The sequence below is a fragment of the Piliocolobus tephrosceles genome, chromosome 10 (genome assembly GCF_002776525.5).
Source record: "Piliocolobus tephrosceles isolate RC106 chromosome 10, ASM277652v3, whole genome shotgun sequence".
In the NCBI taxonomy this organism is placed as follows: domain Eukaryota; kingdom Metazoa; phylum Chordata; class Mammalia; order Primates; family Cercopithecidae; genus Piliocolobus; species Piliocolobus tephrosceles.
The window spans coordinates 31,002,042-31,015,462 of record NC_045443.1 but is presented as its reverse complement, the minus strand read 5'-3'; positions in this window follow the sequence as shown (position 1 = coordinate 31,015,462).

The window sequence follows — 13,421 nt, the reverse complement described above, 5'->3', positions numbered from 1 at the left end:
GTGTTTGCTTCCATTTCACTTAATTTTTCTAAAATCATGTGATGGGTATATTTGTACCATGTCTTACTTTGTGAAACCAAGACCTGTTTTATTCTTTTTGTTTGTTTGTTTTTTTGAGATGGAATTTCACTCTTGTTGCCCAGGCTGGAGTGCAATGGCGCAATCTCAGCTTATTACAACCTCCACCTCCTGGGTTAAGTGATTCTCCTGCCTCAGCCTCCCGAGCAGCTGGGATTACAGGTGCCCACCACCACACCCGGCTAATTTTTGTATTTTTAGTAGAGACAGGGTTTCACCATGTTGACGAGGCTGATTTCAAATTCCTGACCTCAGGTGATCCGTGCACCTTGGCCTCCCAAAGTGCTGGGATTACAGGCATGAGCCACCATGCCTGGCCTGACGTGTTTTATTCTTGTCTTCAGTCTGTCCACTCTGCTTGGGTTCTCTGGCTTGGTACTTCTCCAAAAACAATGCTTCACTGTGAGGTGTAGGGAGGCATTCTGACCAGCCTCTCTGTCCCTGAGCTGGCATCAGAATCCTTCACAGAAGAGGAGGCTGACCTTCTCTTCACTGCCACAGCATGGACTTCTGCCTTTGGTTTCCTGGGGAAAATGTGCCCTGACTGAGAGGATGAAAATAGTGTCGGGCTGGCTGGAGGGAGGGGCCTCTCCATTCCAAGCCTCTGCTCTACCCAAATGCAGATAGCAGGAGCTCAAGACGGGCAACTGGGTGAAACCTTTGTTCGTCCAAATATCAACTCTGCCATGCTCATTTCTCTATCCCTTCCTCGCTCTAGACCAGGCTTTCCTCTCGCTGCCATGGAGGGGACCAGGACAAGGGAGGAGGCAGCAAGCAGGAGCTCATGGTGGTGGAAACAAATTTTGTGGGGGCAACTCTTATGCTAGTTTGCATCTCCCTAGAACATTGCCCTATGGTGTTGTGTCCTTCAAATATATTTTGATAGTAATGGTTGAAAAGCAACTGCTTTGGGGAAAATAGAACCCAACTATTCACCCTGAATTGGCTCATTGAATCTCTTCTAGTCCCAGTGTTCAGCTCCTCTTGGCACCTATATCAGCAAGCTAGAAATTAAAATAGACCACCATCCATTCCTCAATGACAGTGAGTTGTGCTTTCATGGACTGATTCATGAAAAAGTGGAGAAATGTGTCAGCAACTCCCAGGTTAACTGTTTCTAGAGTGTAGAAACAAGAGTCTTTGTGGTTCTCCAAGTTCAACCCATCTAGATTTTCTTGGTTCCTTTTCATTGCCATAAAGGTCTTCTAGAAATTGACTTTAGGTAACATCCTTTTTCTACTTTCCCAAGGTTTCTACCACTGTGCTGCTAAGATTCTAGTTATGATGGTGATGGGGGCCCTTTTGAACTGACAACGGGTTCTTGCTGTATATTTGGCCCCTAGATGGAAATTTGGAGTTTTGACTGACCCTACACACACACACACTCTCACTCTCTCTCTCTCTTTCTTTCTCTCTCTCTCAAAAGTTTTCTGCTGCCTTCTCTTTCGAATTTTTCATTCCCAGGTCTCATTGGACAGTGGCATGGGCTAATGGGGTGGGCTTGTGCCCACAGCTCCCAGGGTCCTGCCAAGTATGATCCCCTCACCCTCCCCACTCACACCCACAGGCTCCCTTCTTGTCTAATGTCAACACTGGCCAGAGTAGCCTTCCTCCCTTCACCCTACAAGAAAGATGTCAGCTGTGACAAGGGCACCTTGCCCAGTGCTGCTGTGAGGGAAGGAGGTACAGATGGGAGTTCCCTATCTAGGGTAGTGGATCTTTCCTAGCCTGACCTGCTGGTCGTCTAGTCCAAGACATGTATGATGCCTGTCATCAGGATAGTTCAATGAGTAGTGACATCAATGAACCACACCCACAATGTGCTTAGTGATGTCTACTCCCCACCTAAAATGGAATTTTCCCAATGACCTTGTGAAACATAATTGCCAAATCTTCTTTAACCCTCCTGAAAACCCCTGCATGGCAGGAGAAAGCAGCCAGTGGCTGAAAAACCAAAGGACTTGAAGAAGCACAACTTAAGATCTTTGATTTGATCAACTTAATTTTTATTTGTCCTCTGAGCAGCCCTGCCTCTTTTATTTCTACACCTTGGTCTTTTAGTAATTCTTCATGTGTGTGGCCATATGAAGCAAAAAAATCTCCAGCTGTTCGTTTTCTGCCTGTTCCTAGAAGATTTTCACGGTTTTGAGATAAAAAGAGGAGGCTTTTTCCCAGGCTTTGACTTGGATTAGTGAAAATTTCCCTGCTATTCAGAAGTTATTAGTTATAGCTCCCAGTCGACTTCCCTCTGACTGGGGAATCAGGTCAAAGAACAAGAGGATGTCTCTTATCCTCCCGTTTCCTGGTTCCAAATTCCAGGTGCTTGTCTGGAGTGAAGTTGCCTGTTACTCCCTAACAGCCGTTCTCCATCCAGAATGTCTCCTGACCCTCCAGCTGAAGACAGCAGAGCCAGCACAGGAGAAGCAGACCTTTCCATGCCCAAGTTCAAATCTTTCTGAGAAATAAGAACACTCAGAAAATGAGAAGTTCGGAATCACCAAAAGAGTGATGGTTGCTTTACAGAGGCTGAACGATGCACACTTACCACTTCTAAAGGCAAAAGTATAGAACAAGAATTTAGGTTAGGGATAGACTAGAAACCTGGTAATTGGGGTTTTCAGCACCATCACGCCATTATCATAAATCTTCCAAAGGAGGATGATGGCATCTCCATGCTTAGAGGCCTGGAATAATTGAAATGCCATTCTCTAGGAGTTAGAATCAGTTTAGCAAAGAGACCAAGAAAAGGGTTGTCTGGCTCCTAGAAGCCCTCTTTAAACCCCAGGACAGTCAAAAACTTGCTGATAGAGTCTGGGCCAATTCTGCTTTTGAAAGAAGACCTGGTTCTGGAGTAAAGGTCAGCACAGAGAGGACTGAGGGGAGAATAGGGGCAAGAAAAGGGCATATTTTGGCTCCTTCTGTGTCTCTTCCCATTGTTGCAGAAAAAAACAACAACAACAACCAGGTTCTCATCATACAACCAGGAAAGATTAGGCATGCAGACACTTTGAAGGGTGAGTGGTTGCAGAATGTATTGGGTGAAAATAAAAAAGATTCTCAGCAAAGCGAGAGGGGTTCCTGTTAACAGGCCCCCATCTCACAGATTGAATTCCAGGTTACCAAACAGCACGAACTTCCTGAGGCCCCACCCTGTCCCCCCAGTGCACAGGCCAGTCGGAGGTTCTCCAGGGACCACTTTTTACTTGGCTGTCTTACCATTTTCTGGAAAGACATTTTGAGTTCACCTAACCACAGTGACCAGTGTGGTGGAGTAGCTGATGTCCCAAGGATCTACACAGGAAGATTTTCAATCTGGTGGTGTTTTCACAGCCACATGGACCTTCCTGGCAGGTGTGAGGGTCTCTGCCACCCAGTCCCCCACTCTGCTAATGTTCTTCCTCTCATGCTATCCAGGTGCCATGTGACACGGGTCCTGTCCAAAGGCAGGTGGGGAAGCTCAAACCTGACTCACAGAGCAGCTCACAGTCGCCAGAATCCGGGTTCTCCAGCAGCCACGTTTTGAGGAAAGACGTGTCCTGCAATTTCACGGATGAGGCACCTTCCCCCTCCCTACACAGATCTCCTTCTTCCTGCCCCTCCTAGCCCCCAGCTCTCCCTTCTCCTTGTAGCTTGGTGAGAGGGACAAGTCATGGAGTTCCACATACAGATGTTTGCAGTTTTTTTGTGAGGCCACTTTTGGTTTTAATTATTTATTTGTATCTCAAAGCAATGAAAAGTTGGTTTATTGCATCATATACCAATATAACAGGTAAATGCATTTTTGCTAGATCTCCATATTGGTTTTTTGTTTTTTTGAAACAGGGTCTCACTCTGTTGCCTAGGCTGGAGTGCAGTAGCACAATCATGGCTCACTGCAGCCTTGGCCTCCTGGGCTCAAGGGATCCTGTCAAATTAGCCTCCCACATGTAGCTGGGAATAGAGAAGCATGTCACCGTACCCAGCTAATTTTTGTATTTTTACAGATACTGGGTTTCCCTATTTTGCTTAGGTGGGTCTCTAACTCTTGGCTCAAGTAATCCTCCCACCTTGGCCTCCCGAAGTGCTGGGATTACAGGTGTGAGTCACCACACATAGCTGGTCTCCACATTGTTGGAGGGCTTGAACACCCCCTCTACCAAAACACACACACACATCTTAAGGCCCAACGACTGGAGTGGAGCTCTAGATAAGGGACTTTTCCTCTTTCCAGAATAGCAAGCACTGGATAGACAGACATGGAGAGAGAACCAGAGTGACTCCTTGAATGGAAAAATTACTTTCTTGGGGGAAAGAAATCATCCCTTTTAATAAGCAAGATGATTTCTACACGTATTAAAGATCTTAAGTCTTCCCAAATTGATCTGTACTTTTAATGCAACTCCATCAAAATCCCAGCACAGGATATTTTATAGATAGAGACAAGGTGATTCTATAAAGGGTAAAAAGAAGAATACAGTGAGTCTAGAAATAGATCTACACAAATTGACTTCTGACAGAGGTGCAAAGGCAACTCAGTAAACAAAGACACTCTTTCAACAGATGCTATTGGAACGATTGAACTGTCATGTGCAAAACATTGAAACACAACCTAAAGCTCCTACCTTACATAAAAACCAATTCAAATGGACCACAGATTTAAATATAAAATGTAAAACTATAAAACTTTTAGAAGAAAATATAGGATAGGCCGGGCGCGGTGGCTCAAGCCTGTAATCCCAGCACTTTGGGAGGCCGAGACGGGCGGATCACGAGGTCAGGAGATCGAGACCATCCTGGCTAACACGGTGAAACCCCATCTCTACTAAAAATGCAAAAAACTAGCCGGGGAGGTGGCGGGCGTCTGTAGTCCCAGCTACTCCGGAGGCTGAGGCAGGAGAATGGCGTAAACCCGGGAGGCGGAGCTTGCAGTGAGCTGAGATCTGGCCACTGCACTCCACCCCGGGCGACAGAGCAAGACTCCCTCTCAAAAAAAAAAAAAAAAAAAAAGAAAATATAGGATACATATTCAAGACCTAGTCCTTAGACATGCCACCAAAATAATAATTTATGGAAGAAAAAATGGATAAAATGGACTTCATCAAAATTTAGGACTTTGGCGTTGTGAAGGATTCTATTAAAAGGATGAAATGACATGCTATAGACTGAGTGAAAACATTTGCAACCGTATCTCTGACAAAGGACTTGCATCTAGAATATACAAAGAACCCTTAAAACAACACATTTTACAAAATCCCCTGAGAAAATGAGCAAAAGACACAAACAGACATCTCACCAAACAACGAATATGAGGCCAGTGGCTCATACCTATAATCCCAGAACTTTGGAAGGCTAAGGCAGGAGAATCACTCGAGCCCAGGAGTTGGAGACCAGCCTGGACAACACAGGGAGACACCATCTCTACAAAAAAATTTAAAAATTAGCCAGGTGTGATGGCATGCGCCAGTAGTTCTAGCTACTTGGGAGGCTAAGGTAGGAGGATTGTTTGAGCCAGGGAGGTTGAGACTGCAATGAGCTGTGATCACACCACTGCACTGCAGCCTGGGTGACAAAGTGAGACCTTGTCTCATAAAAAAAAAAAAAAAAGGAAATGAACAGCAAATATGCACATGTAAATATGATCAGCATCATTAGCCATGAGGGGAATACAAATTAAAACCACAATGAGGTATCACTATTCCTCTTACAATGGATAAGATGAAAAATAACACCAGATGCTAGCAAGAATGCAAAGAAACTGGACATCTCATACATTGCTAGCATGAATAGAAAATGGTACAGCCACTCTGGAAAATAGCTTGGCAGTTTCTTATAAAACTCAACATGCACTTACCGTGTGACTCAGCAATTGCAGTCTTTGGCATATATCCTGAAGAATGAAAACTTATGTTCATAAAAAGCCTGTACATGAATGTTCATGAGAGCCTTCATAAGAGCCCCAAACTGGAAACCACCCAAATTTTGTTCAATGAGTGAAGGATTCAATAAACTCTAGCATATCCATTCAATGGACTACTACTCAGGAATAAGAAGAAATAAACTGTTGATACATACTTCAACTTGAAGGATCTTCAGAGCATGAAACTGAGTGAAAAAGGTCAATTGCATAGAAGGCTACACACTGTATAATTTCATGTAATACCATCCTCAAAATGACAAAACTATAGAGATGGAGAACAGATTAGCAGTGGCCAGGGGAACAGAGACCTGACCTCAAGAAATCCTTCTGCCATGGCCTCCCAAAGTGCTGAGATTACAGGTGTGAGCCATCATGCCCACGTTGGCAACAAATGATTGGTGGGTGATGTAACTGAAAAGGGGCAGCACAAAGGAGTTCCACTTGGTGATACAACAGTTCTATGTTGATGGTGGTGGTGGTGGTTACGAGATACTATACTTGAGGTCAACTTGCATAGAAAACACACACACACACAAGTGCATGTAAAAATTGTGAAAACCACATAAGGTCTGTAGTCTAACAATATTGAACCAATGCCAATTCCCTAGTTCTGATACTGTAACTGCTGTTATGGAAGATGTCACCTTTAGGGGAAGCTGTGTGAAGCATCCAAGGGACTCTGCCTACTATTTTGCAACTCCCTGTGAATATAATCACTGCAAAGTAAAAAGAAGAAAACTAGCAGTGAAAACACTGGAAACAGCCCAATGTCCATCCATATGGGACTGATCAAATAATTAATGGCACATCCACACCACACAACTACATGGAAATTGAACAATTCAGAGATTCTGAATTGTAACAGAACAGCTGGGTCTACTCCCAGGGTGGTACCCACTGAGCCACATAAAAACAAGATGAGGCTTGTTGAATAGAATGGAACATTTTAAACCCATGCGTTTCCTTGCAAATCTGTGCTTCACGTTTTAAAAGCAACCTCTTACACAAATTTTAGCTGCCTAATTTGCAAGAAGATCATGCACCCTTTTGCTGTCTGATGGGATTCTGTGAAGTTTCTTTTTTTGTTGTTGTTATTGTTTTTCTGGATAGTAACTGTTACCATTGTAATGTATTTCACTTTGGTTGTTCTTTGTGTATATTTATCTACATTTTACAAAATTGGTGTCACACTATTCATCATGAATCTTTTCCCCCTGAATTTTCCCCAGCATTTTATTGTGAAAATTTTTAAACAGAAAGGTTGAAAAATTGTACAGTGAGCAGCCATAAATCCACCACCTAGATTCTCGTTACCATTCTATGATATTTGCTGATCACTTATCTGTCCTTTTATCAATTCCTCTATGCACCCATTAATCCATCTTTCTTTTTCAAGGCATTTCAAAGCAAGTTGTAGATATTACTACACTTAGCACTTCAGCATGCATATCATTAACTAGAGTTCAATATTTGTTTGTAGTTTTTTTAGATAACCTTTACATACAATTAAATACATATATTTTTAATGTAACATTAGATTAATTTTTACAAATATATATACCTGTGTAACCTAAACCCCTATAATATATAAAATATTATCATCACTCTAGAAAGTTTCCTCATGTCGGGGGTTGCCAGATTTAGAAGGAAAAATAATAATAAGATGCCCAGTTACATTTGAATTTCAGATAAATGATGGCTTTGTGTGTGTGTGTGTGAGTATGCCCCTACTATTGCATGAGAAATTCTTGTCCTAAAAAAGTCATTTGTTGCCGACGTGGGCATGATGGCTCACACCTGTAATCTCAGCACTTTGGGAGGCCATGGCAGAAGGATTTCTTGAGGTCAGGAGTTCGAGACCAGCCTGGGCAATATAGCAAGGCGCGGTCTCTATGAAAAAAGAAAAAGAAATATTAGCGAGTTGTAGTGGTACACGCTTGTAGTCCTAGCTACTTGGGTGGTTGAAGTGGGAGGATCACAGGACCCTAGGAGTTTGAGGCTGCAGTGAGCTATGATCACACCATTGCATTCCAGAGTGAGACCTTTTCTCAAAAAAAAAAAAAAAATTACTCGGCCAGGTGCAGTGGCTCATGCCTGCAATCCCAGTGCTTTGGGAGGCCCAGGCGGGCAGATCACGAGGTCAGGAGATTGAGACCATCCTGGCTAATACGGTAAAACCCTGTCTCTACTAAAAAAAAAAAAAAAAAAAAAAAAAAATTAGCCGGGTACGGTGGCAGGCACCTGTAGTCCCATCTACTCAGGAGGCTGAAGCAGGAGAATGGTGTGAACCTGGGAGATGGAGCTTGCAGTGAGCCAAGATCACACCACTGCACTACAGCCTGGGGGACAGAGCAAGACTCCATCTCAAAAAACAAAACAAAACTCATTGTTTATCTGAAATTCAAGTTTAACTTGGCATCTTGTACTTTGTCTAGCAACTCCACAAATAACCCTTCCTAGTCAATCCTGGATCCTTTATCCTCTAGATGCATCCACTGTCTGATTTTTTTTTTGGTCATCTGTGATGGTTAATATTAGTTGTCAACTCGATTGGATTGAAGGATGCCAAGATAACTGGTAAAGCATTGTTTCTGGATGTGTCTGCAAGTGGAGACATTTGAGATTGACATTTGAGTCAGTGGACTGGGAGAAGAAAATCTACCCTCAGTGTGGGTGGACACCATCCAATCGGCTGCCAGGTGGCTAGAACAAAACCAGCAGAAGAAGGTGGGATAAGCTGACTTGCTGAGTCTTCTGGCTGCCTTCTTTCTCCCGTGCTGGATGCCTCCTTCTGCTCCTCCTGCCCTTGGACATCAAACTCCAGGATCTTTGGCTTTTGGATTCTGGGACTCGCACCATTGGTTTTCCAGGGGCTTTCAGGCCTTTGTCCACAGACTGAAGACTGCACTGTCAGCCTCTCTAGTTTGAGGTTTTCGGACTTGGACTGAGCCACTACCAGCTTCTCTCTTCCCCAGCTTGCAGGTAGCCTATCATGGGACTTTGCCTTGTAATTGTGTGAGCCAGTTCTCCCTAATAAACTCACACACACACACACCCCCACACATACCCTATAAGTTCTGTCCCTCTGGAAAATCCTGACTAATACAAGATCATATATTAGCTCTGCCTGTTTTACAAGGATCTAACTTCATAAATTGGAATAATAAAATATATCTCTTTTGTGTTTGACTTCTTTCACCAAAATAGTATTTTCAAAATTTATTCATGCTATTTTATCTAATATTAGTTTGTACTACTTTATAAATATGCCACAGTTTTTCCTACTGATGTACACCTGGACTGTTTTTAGTTTGGGGCTATTATAAATAGAGCTTCTACAAACATTTTTGTACAAGTCTTTTTGTGGACTGTGTTTTTTATTTCTCTTGGGCAAATACCTAAAAATGTAATAGCTAGGTTACAGAGTATATGTATATTCAGTTTCCTAAGAAACAGGTAGACCTTTTCCAAGTAACTATACAATTTAATATTCCCACCAACAATGCATGAAAGTTCGGTTTGTTCCAAATCCTGGCCAACATTTGGTGTTTCAGTGTTTTTATTTTTAGTCATTCTGGTAGGTGTGTAGTGGTTTTTCATTGTGGTTTTAATTTGTATTTTCCTAACAACTAATGATGTTAAGTACTTTTTAATGTTCTTGTTGGTCATTCATATATATTAATTTGTAAAATGTCTATTGAAATGTTTTGCCTATTTTAAAAGTTGGGTTCTCTTTTTATTATTGAGTTAAGGAGATTTATTTATTTATGAGATGGGGTCTTGCTATGTTGCCCAGGCTGGCCTTGGACTCCTGGGCTCAAGTGATCTGCCTGCCTCGGCCTCCCAAAGTTCCAGGATTACAGGTGTAAGCCACCCCACCTGGTCAGGATTTTTTAAAAATATATTCTGTTTATCAGTTATTTGTCATATATATGTCTTGCAAAATATTTCCCTTATGTCTTGTCTTTTTCCTTAATAGTGTGTTTGAAGAACAAATTTTTTATTTTTATGAGGTTTCATTTATAATTTATTGCTTTCTATATCCTAAGAAACTTTTACCTATGTCCAGTTCACAAAGATATTCTTTTGTTTTCAACTGGAGACTTTATAACTTTTATGTTTAGGTCTATGCTCCATTTGAATTAGTTTTTATGTGTGGTGTGAGGCAAGGGTAGAGGTTCATTTATGTCTGTAGAGAGATACCTAGTTGTTCCAGAACTATTTCTTAAAGAATTTTCTTTTCCCATGGGATTGCTTTGGCACCTTGTTAAGAACAAAATGGCCATGGTATGCATCTATTTGGGGGTTCTCTATTTATTTAGTTTACTTATTTGTTGATCTTTATCCCAGTACCATCTGGTAAAGTTTTGATTACTGTAACTTTAGAATAAGTCTTGAAGTCCAATAGTGTTAAGTGCCCCAACTTTATTACTCTTTTCCAAGACTGTCTTGGATATTTTAAGTCCTTTGCTTTTTCATATAAAATTTAGAATCCTGTGAATAAACCTGATGGGTTTTAAAATTTGTTTAATTTTTGTTTTATTAAATATGTTTTCTGGGCCAAGCACAGTGGCTCACACCTGTAATCCTAGTACTTTGGGAGGCTGAGGCAGGCAGATCACCTAAGGTCTGAGAAGTTTGAGACCAGCCTGGCCAACATGCTGAAACCCTGTCTCTACTTAAAACACAAAAATTAGCCAGGTGTGGTGATGGATGCCTGTAATTCCAGCTACTCAGGGGGCTGAGGCAGGAGAATCACTTGAACCTGGTAAGTGGAGTTTGCAGTGAGCCGAGATTGTGCCACCGAACTCCAGCCTGGGCAACAGAGCGAGACTCTGTCTCAAAAAAAAAAGTTTTCTGAATATATTGAAATGACTTTTCTCATCTTGTCATGAGATGAAAATGCTTTTCTTTGTTCTATTGATGTGGTGAATTTGCTACTATTATTGTATTATAGTCTATCTCTACCTTCAGAGCTAGTAATGTTCGTTTTATATACTTGGAAGCTCTGGTGTTGAGTGCGTAGATATTTATAACTATTATATCCTCTTGCTAAATGGACCCCTATGTAGTGACCTTCTTTGTCTCTTTGCAATCTTTGATTTGTGTCTCTATAGGTAAAGTGGATTTCTTGTAGGCAGCATATAGTTGGGTCATGTTTCTTTATTCATTCAGCCACTCTGTGCCTTTTAATTATAGAATTGAGTCCATTTACATTCAGTGTTATTACTGAAAAGGTAGGACTTACTAGTGCCATTTTCTTGCTTATTTTCTGATTGTTTTGTAACTCCTCTCTTTCTTCCTTTTCTTACTGTCTTTCTTTGTAGTTATTTTCTCTGGTAGTATTTTTTAATTGATCACTTGTTATTTTTAGTGAATCTATTGTTGGTTTTTGTATTGTGGTTACCATCAGCATTACAAAAAACATCTCGTAGGTGTAACACGTTATTTTAAAGAGATGACAGCTTATCTTAGGTCATGCACACAAAATAGGAGCAAACAAGGAAAGAAACCCTCTACACTTTAACTCCACTCCCCCAACACACATTTTGACTTTATATTGCCTCAATTTACTTATTTTATATTGCCTGTCTCTTATCAAGTTGTTGTAGATATTATTTTTAATAGGTTTGTCTTTTGGATTCATACTAGGGTTGTATTTATATTATAAATATATAAATACACAGTTATGGTATTAGACTATTCTGGGTTTGTCCATATACTTAATTTTACCAATGGGTTTTATATCTTCAAGTGTTTTCTTTATTCACATTAATTTTTTTTTCTTTCAGAATGAGTAACTACCTTTAGCACTTCTTGAAAGATGAGTCTGATGCTGGTGAATTCTCTCAGCTTTTGTTTGTCTGGAAAAGACTTTATCTCTCCATATTTGAAGGATAATTTTGCTGGATACAATATTCTTGGATATCTGTTTTTTTCACTCAGCACATTGGAAGTGTCATCTCACTCCTTTTTGGCCTATACAGTTTCTGTTGAGAAATCTCTTGTCAAATGAATTAGAGCTACTTTATATGTTGTTTCTTTTCTCTTGCTGCTGTTAGGATCCTCTCTTAAAAGAGAGAAAGGATCCTCTGTTTGTCATTGACTTTTGAGAATTGGACTATTATATGCCTTGGGTTGGTCTTGTTTGGGTCAAAAATGTTTGGTGTTCTTTTACTTTCCTGTACCTGGGTATTATCTTTTTCTCATGTTTTGGAAAGTTTTCTATTATTTCTTTGAATAAGGTTTCTACACTTTCTCAACTCTCTTGAATACCAATAATGTTTAATTTTGTCTTTTCAGGTAATTTTCTCTATCTTGTAGGTGATCTGTTTCTTTTCTTTTTTCTTCTTTGTCCTCTAACAGTGAATATTCAAATAGCTCATCTTTAAGCTCACTGACTCTTTCCTCTGTTCAGTGCATTTGGCTGTTGAGGGTCTGTAATGAATTTTTTAGTCCAGCAAATGTATTTCTCAATTCCAAGATTTCTGTTTGATTTTTTAAAATTACTTCAATCTCTTTGTTAAATTTCTCTGATAAATTTCTAAATCTGTTTTTTGTATTATCTTGGAGGTCATTAAGTTTTCTTAAAACTATTATTTTGGGCTAGGCACAGTGGCTCATGCCAATAATCCCAGCACATTGGGAGTCTGAGGCAGGAAGACCACTTGAGGCCAGGAGTTTGAGACCAACCTGGGCAACATGGTGAAACCCCATCTCTACTAAAAATACAAAAATTAACTGGGTGTGGTGGTGCATGCCTGTAATCTCAGCTACTCGGGAGGCTGACGCACAAGAATTGCTTGAACCTGAGAGATGGGGGTTGCAGTGAGCCAAGATTGCACCACTGCACTCCAGCCTGTGTGACAGAGTAAGACTCTAACTAAAAAACTAGTATTTTAAATTCTTAGAGAGTTCACATATTGCCGTCTTATTAAGATTAGTCACCGGTTCCTTGTTTGGTTTGTTTGAAAAAGTCATGGTTCCCTGATTGCTGTTGTTTCTTGTGGATGTACATCTATGTCTTTCATTTAAGGATTAGCTCTTTGTTAAAGTCTTCTGTGTGTGGCTTGTTTTGGTTTTTATTAGATATGTTTGCTTACAGATTATCTGTAATTTATCTGTTGACTTCTTTTTTTATTGCTAGGTCACTGCCTTCTTTTTGTCACTAGATGGCACTTTCAGCCTAGGTTTGCTACAGTTCTAGTAAATGATCAGAGTGCTTCCTAGCTCAAATGGGGAGCCGCCAAATGAAATACTGCAGTAGTGCAGGAAGGCTGCCTAGGGTGTTCTGCCCAGAGCACAAACTTGTGGAATGCACCTCCTACAGCATGGTGCTGCTGAAGAGCTACTCTGATTCGTGCCTCATTTTGCTGAGTTACAGAGGTTCCAGGGCTGAGGATGGTAGTCTTACTTCCCTCCTTTGTCTCTGGCTGCCCTCAGTAAT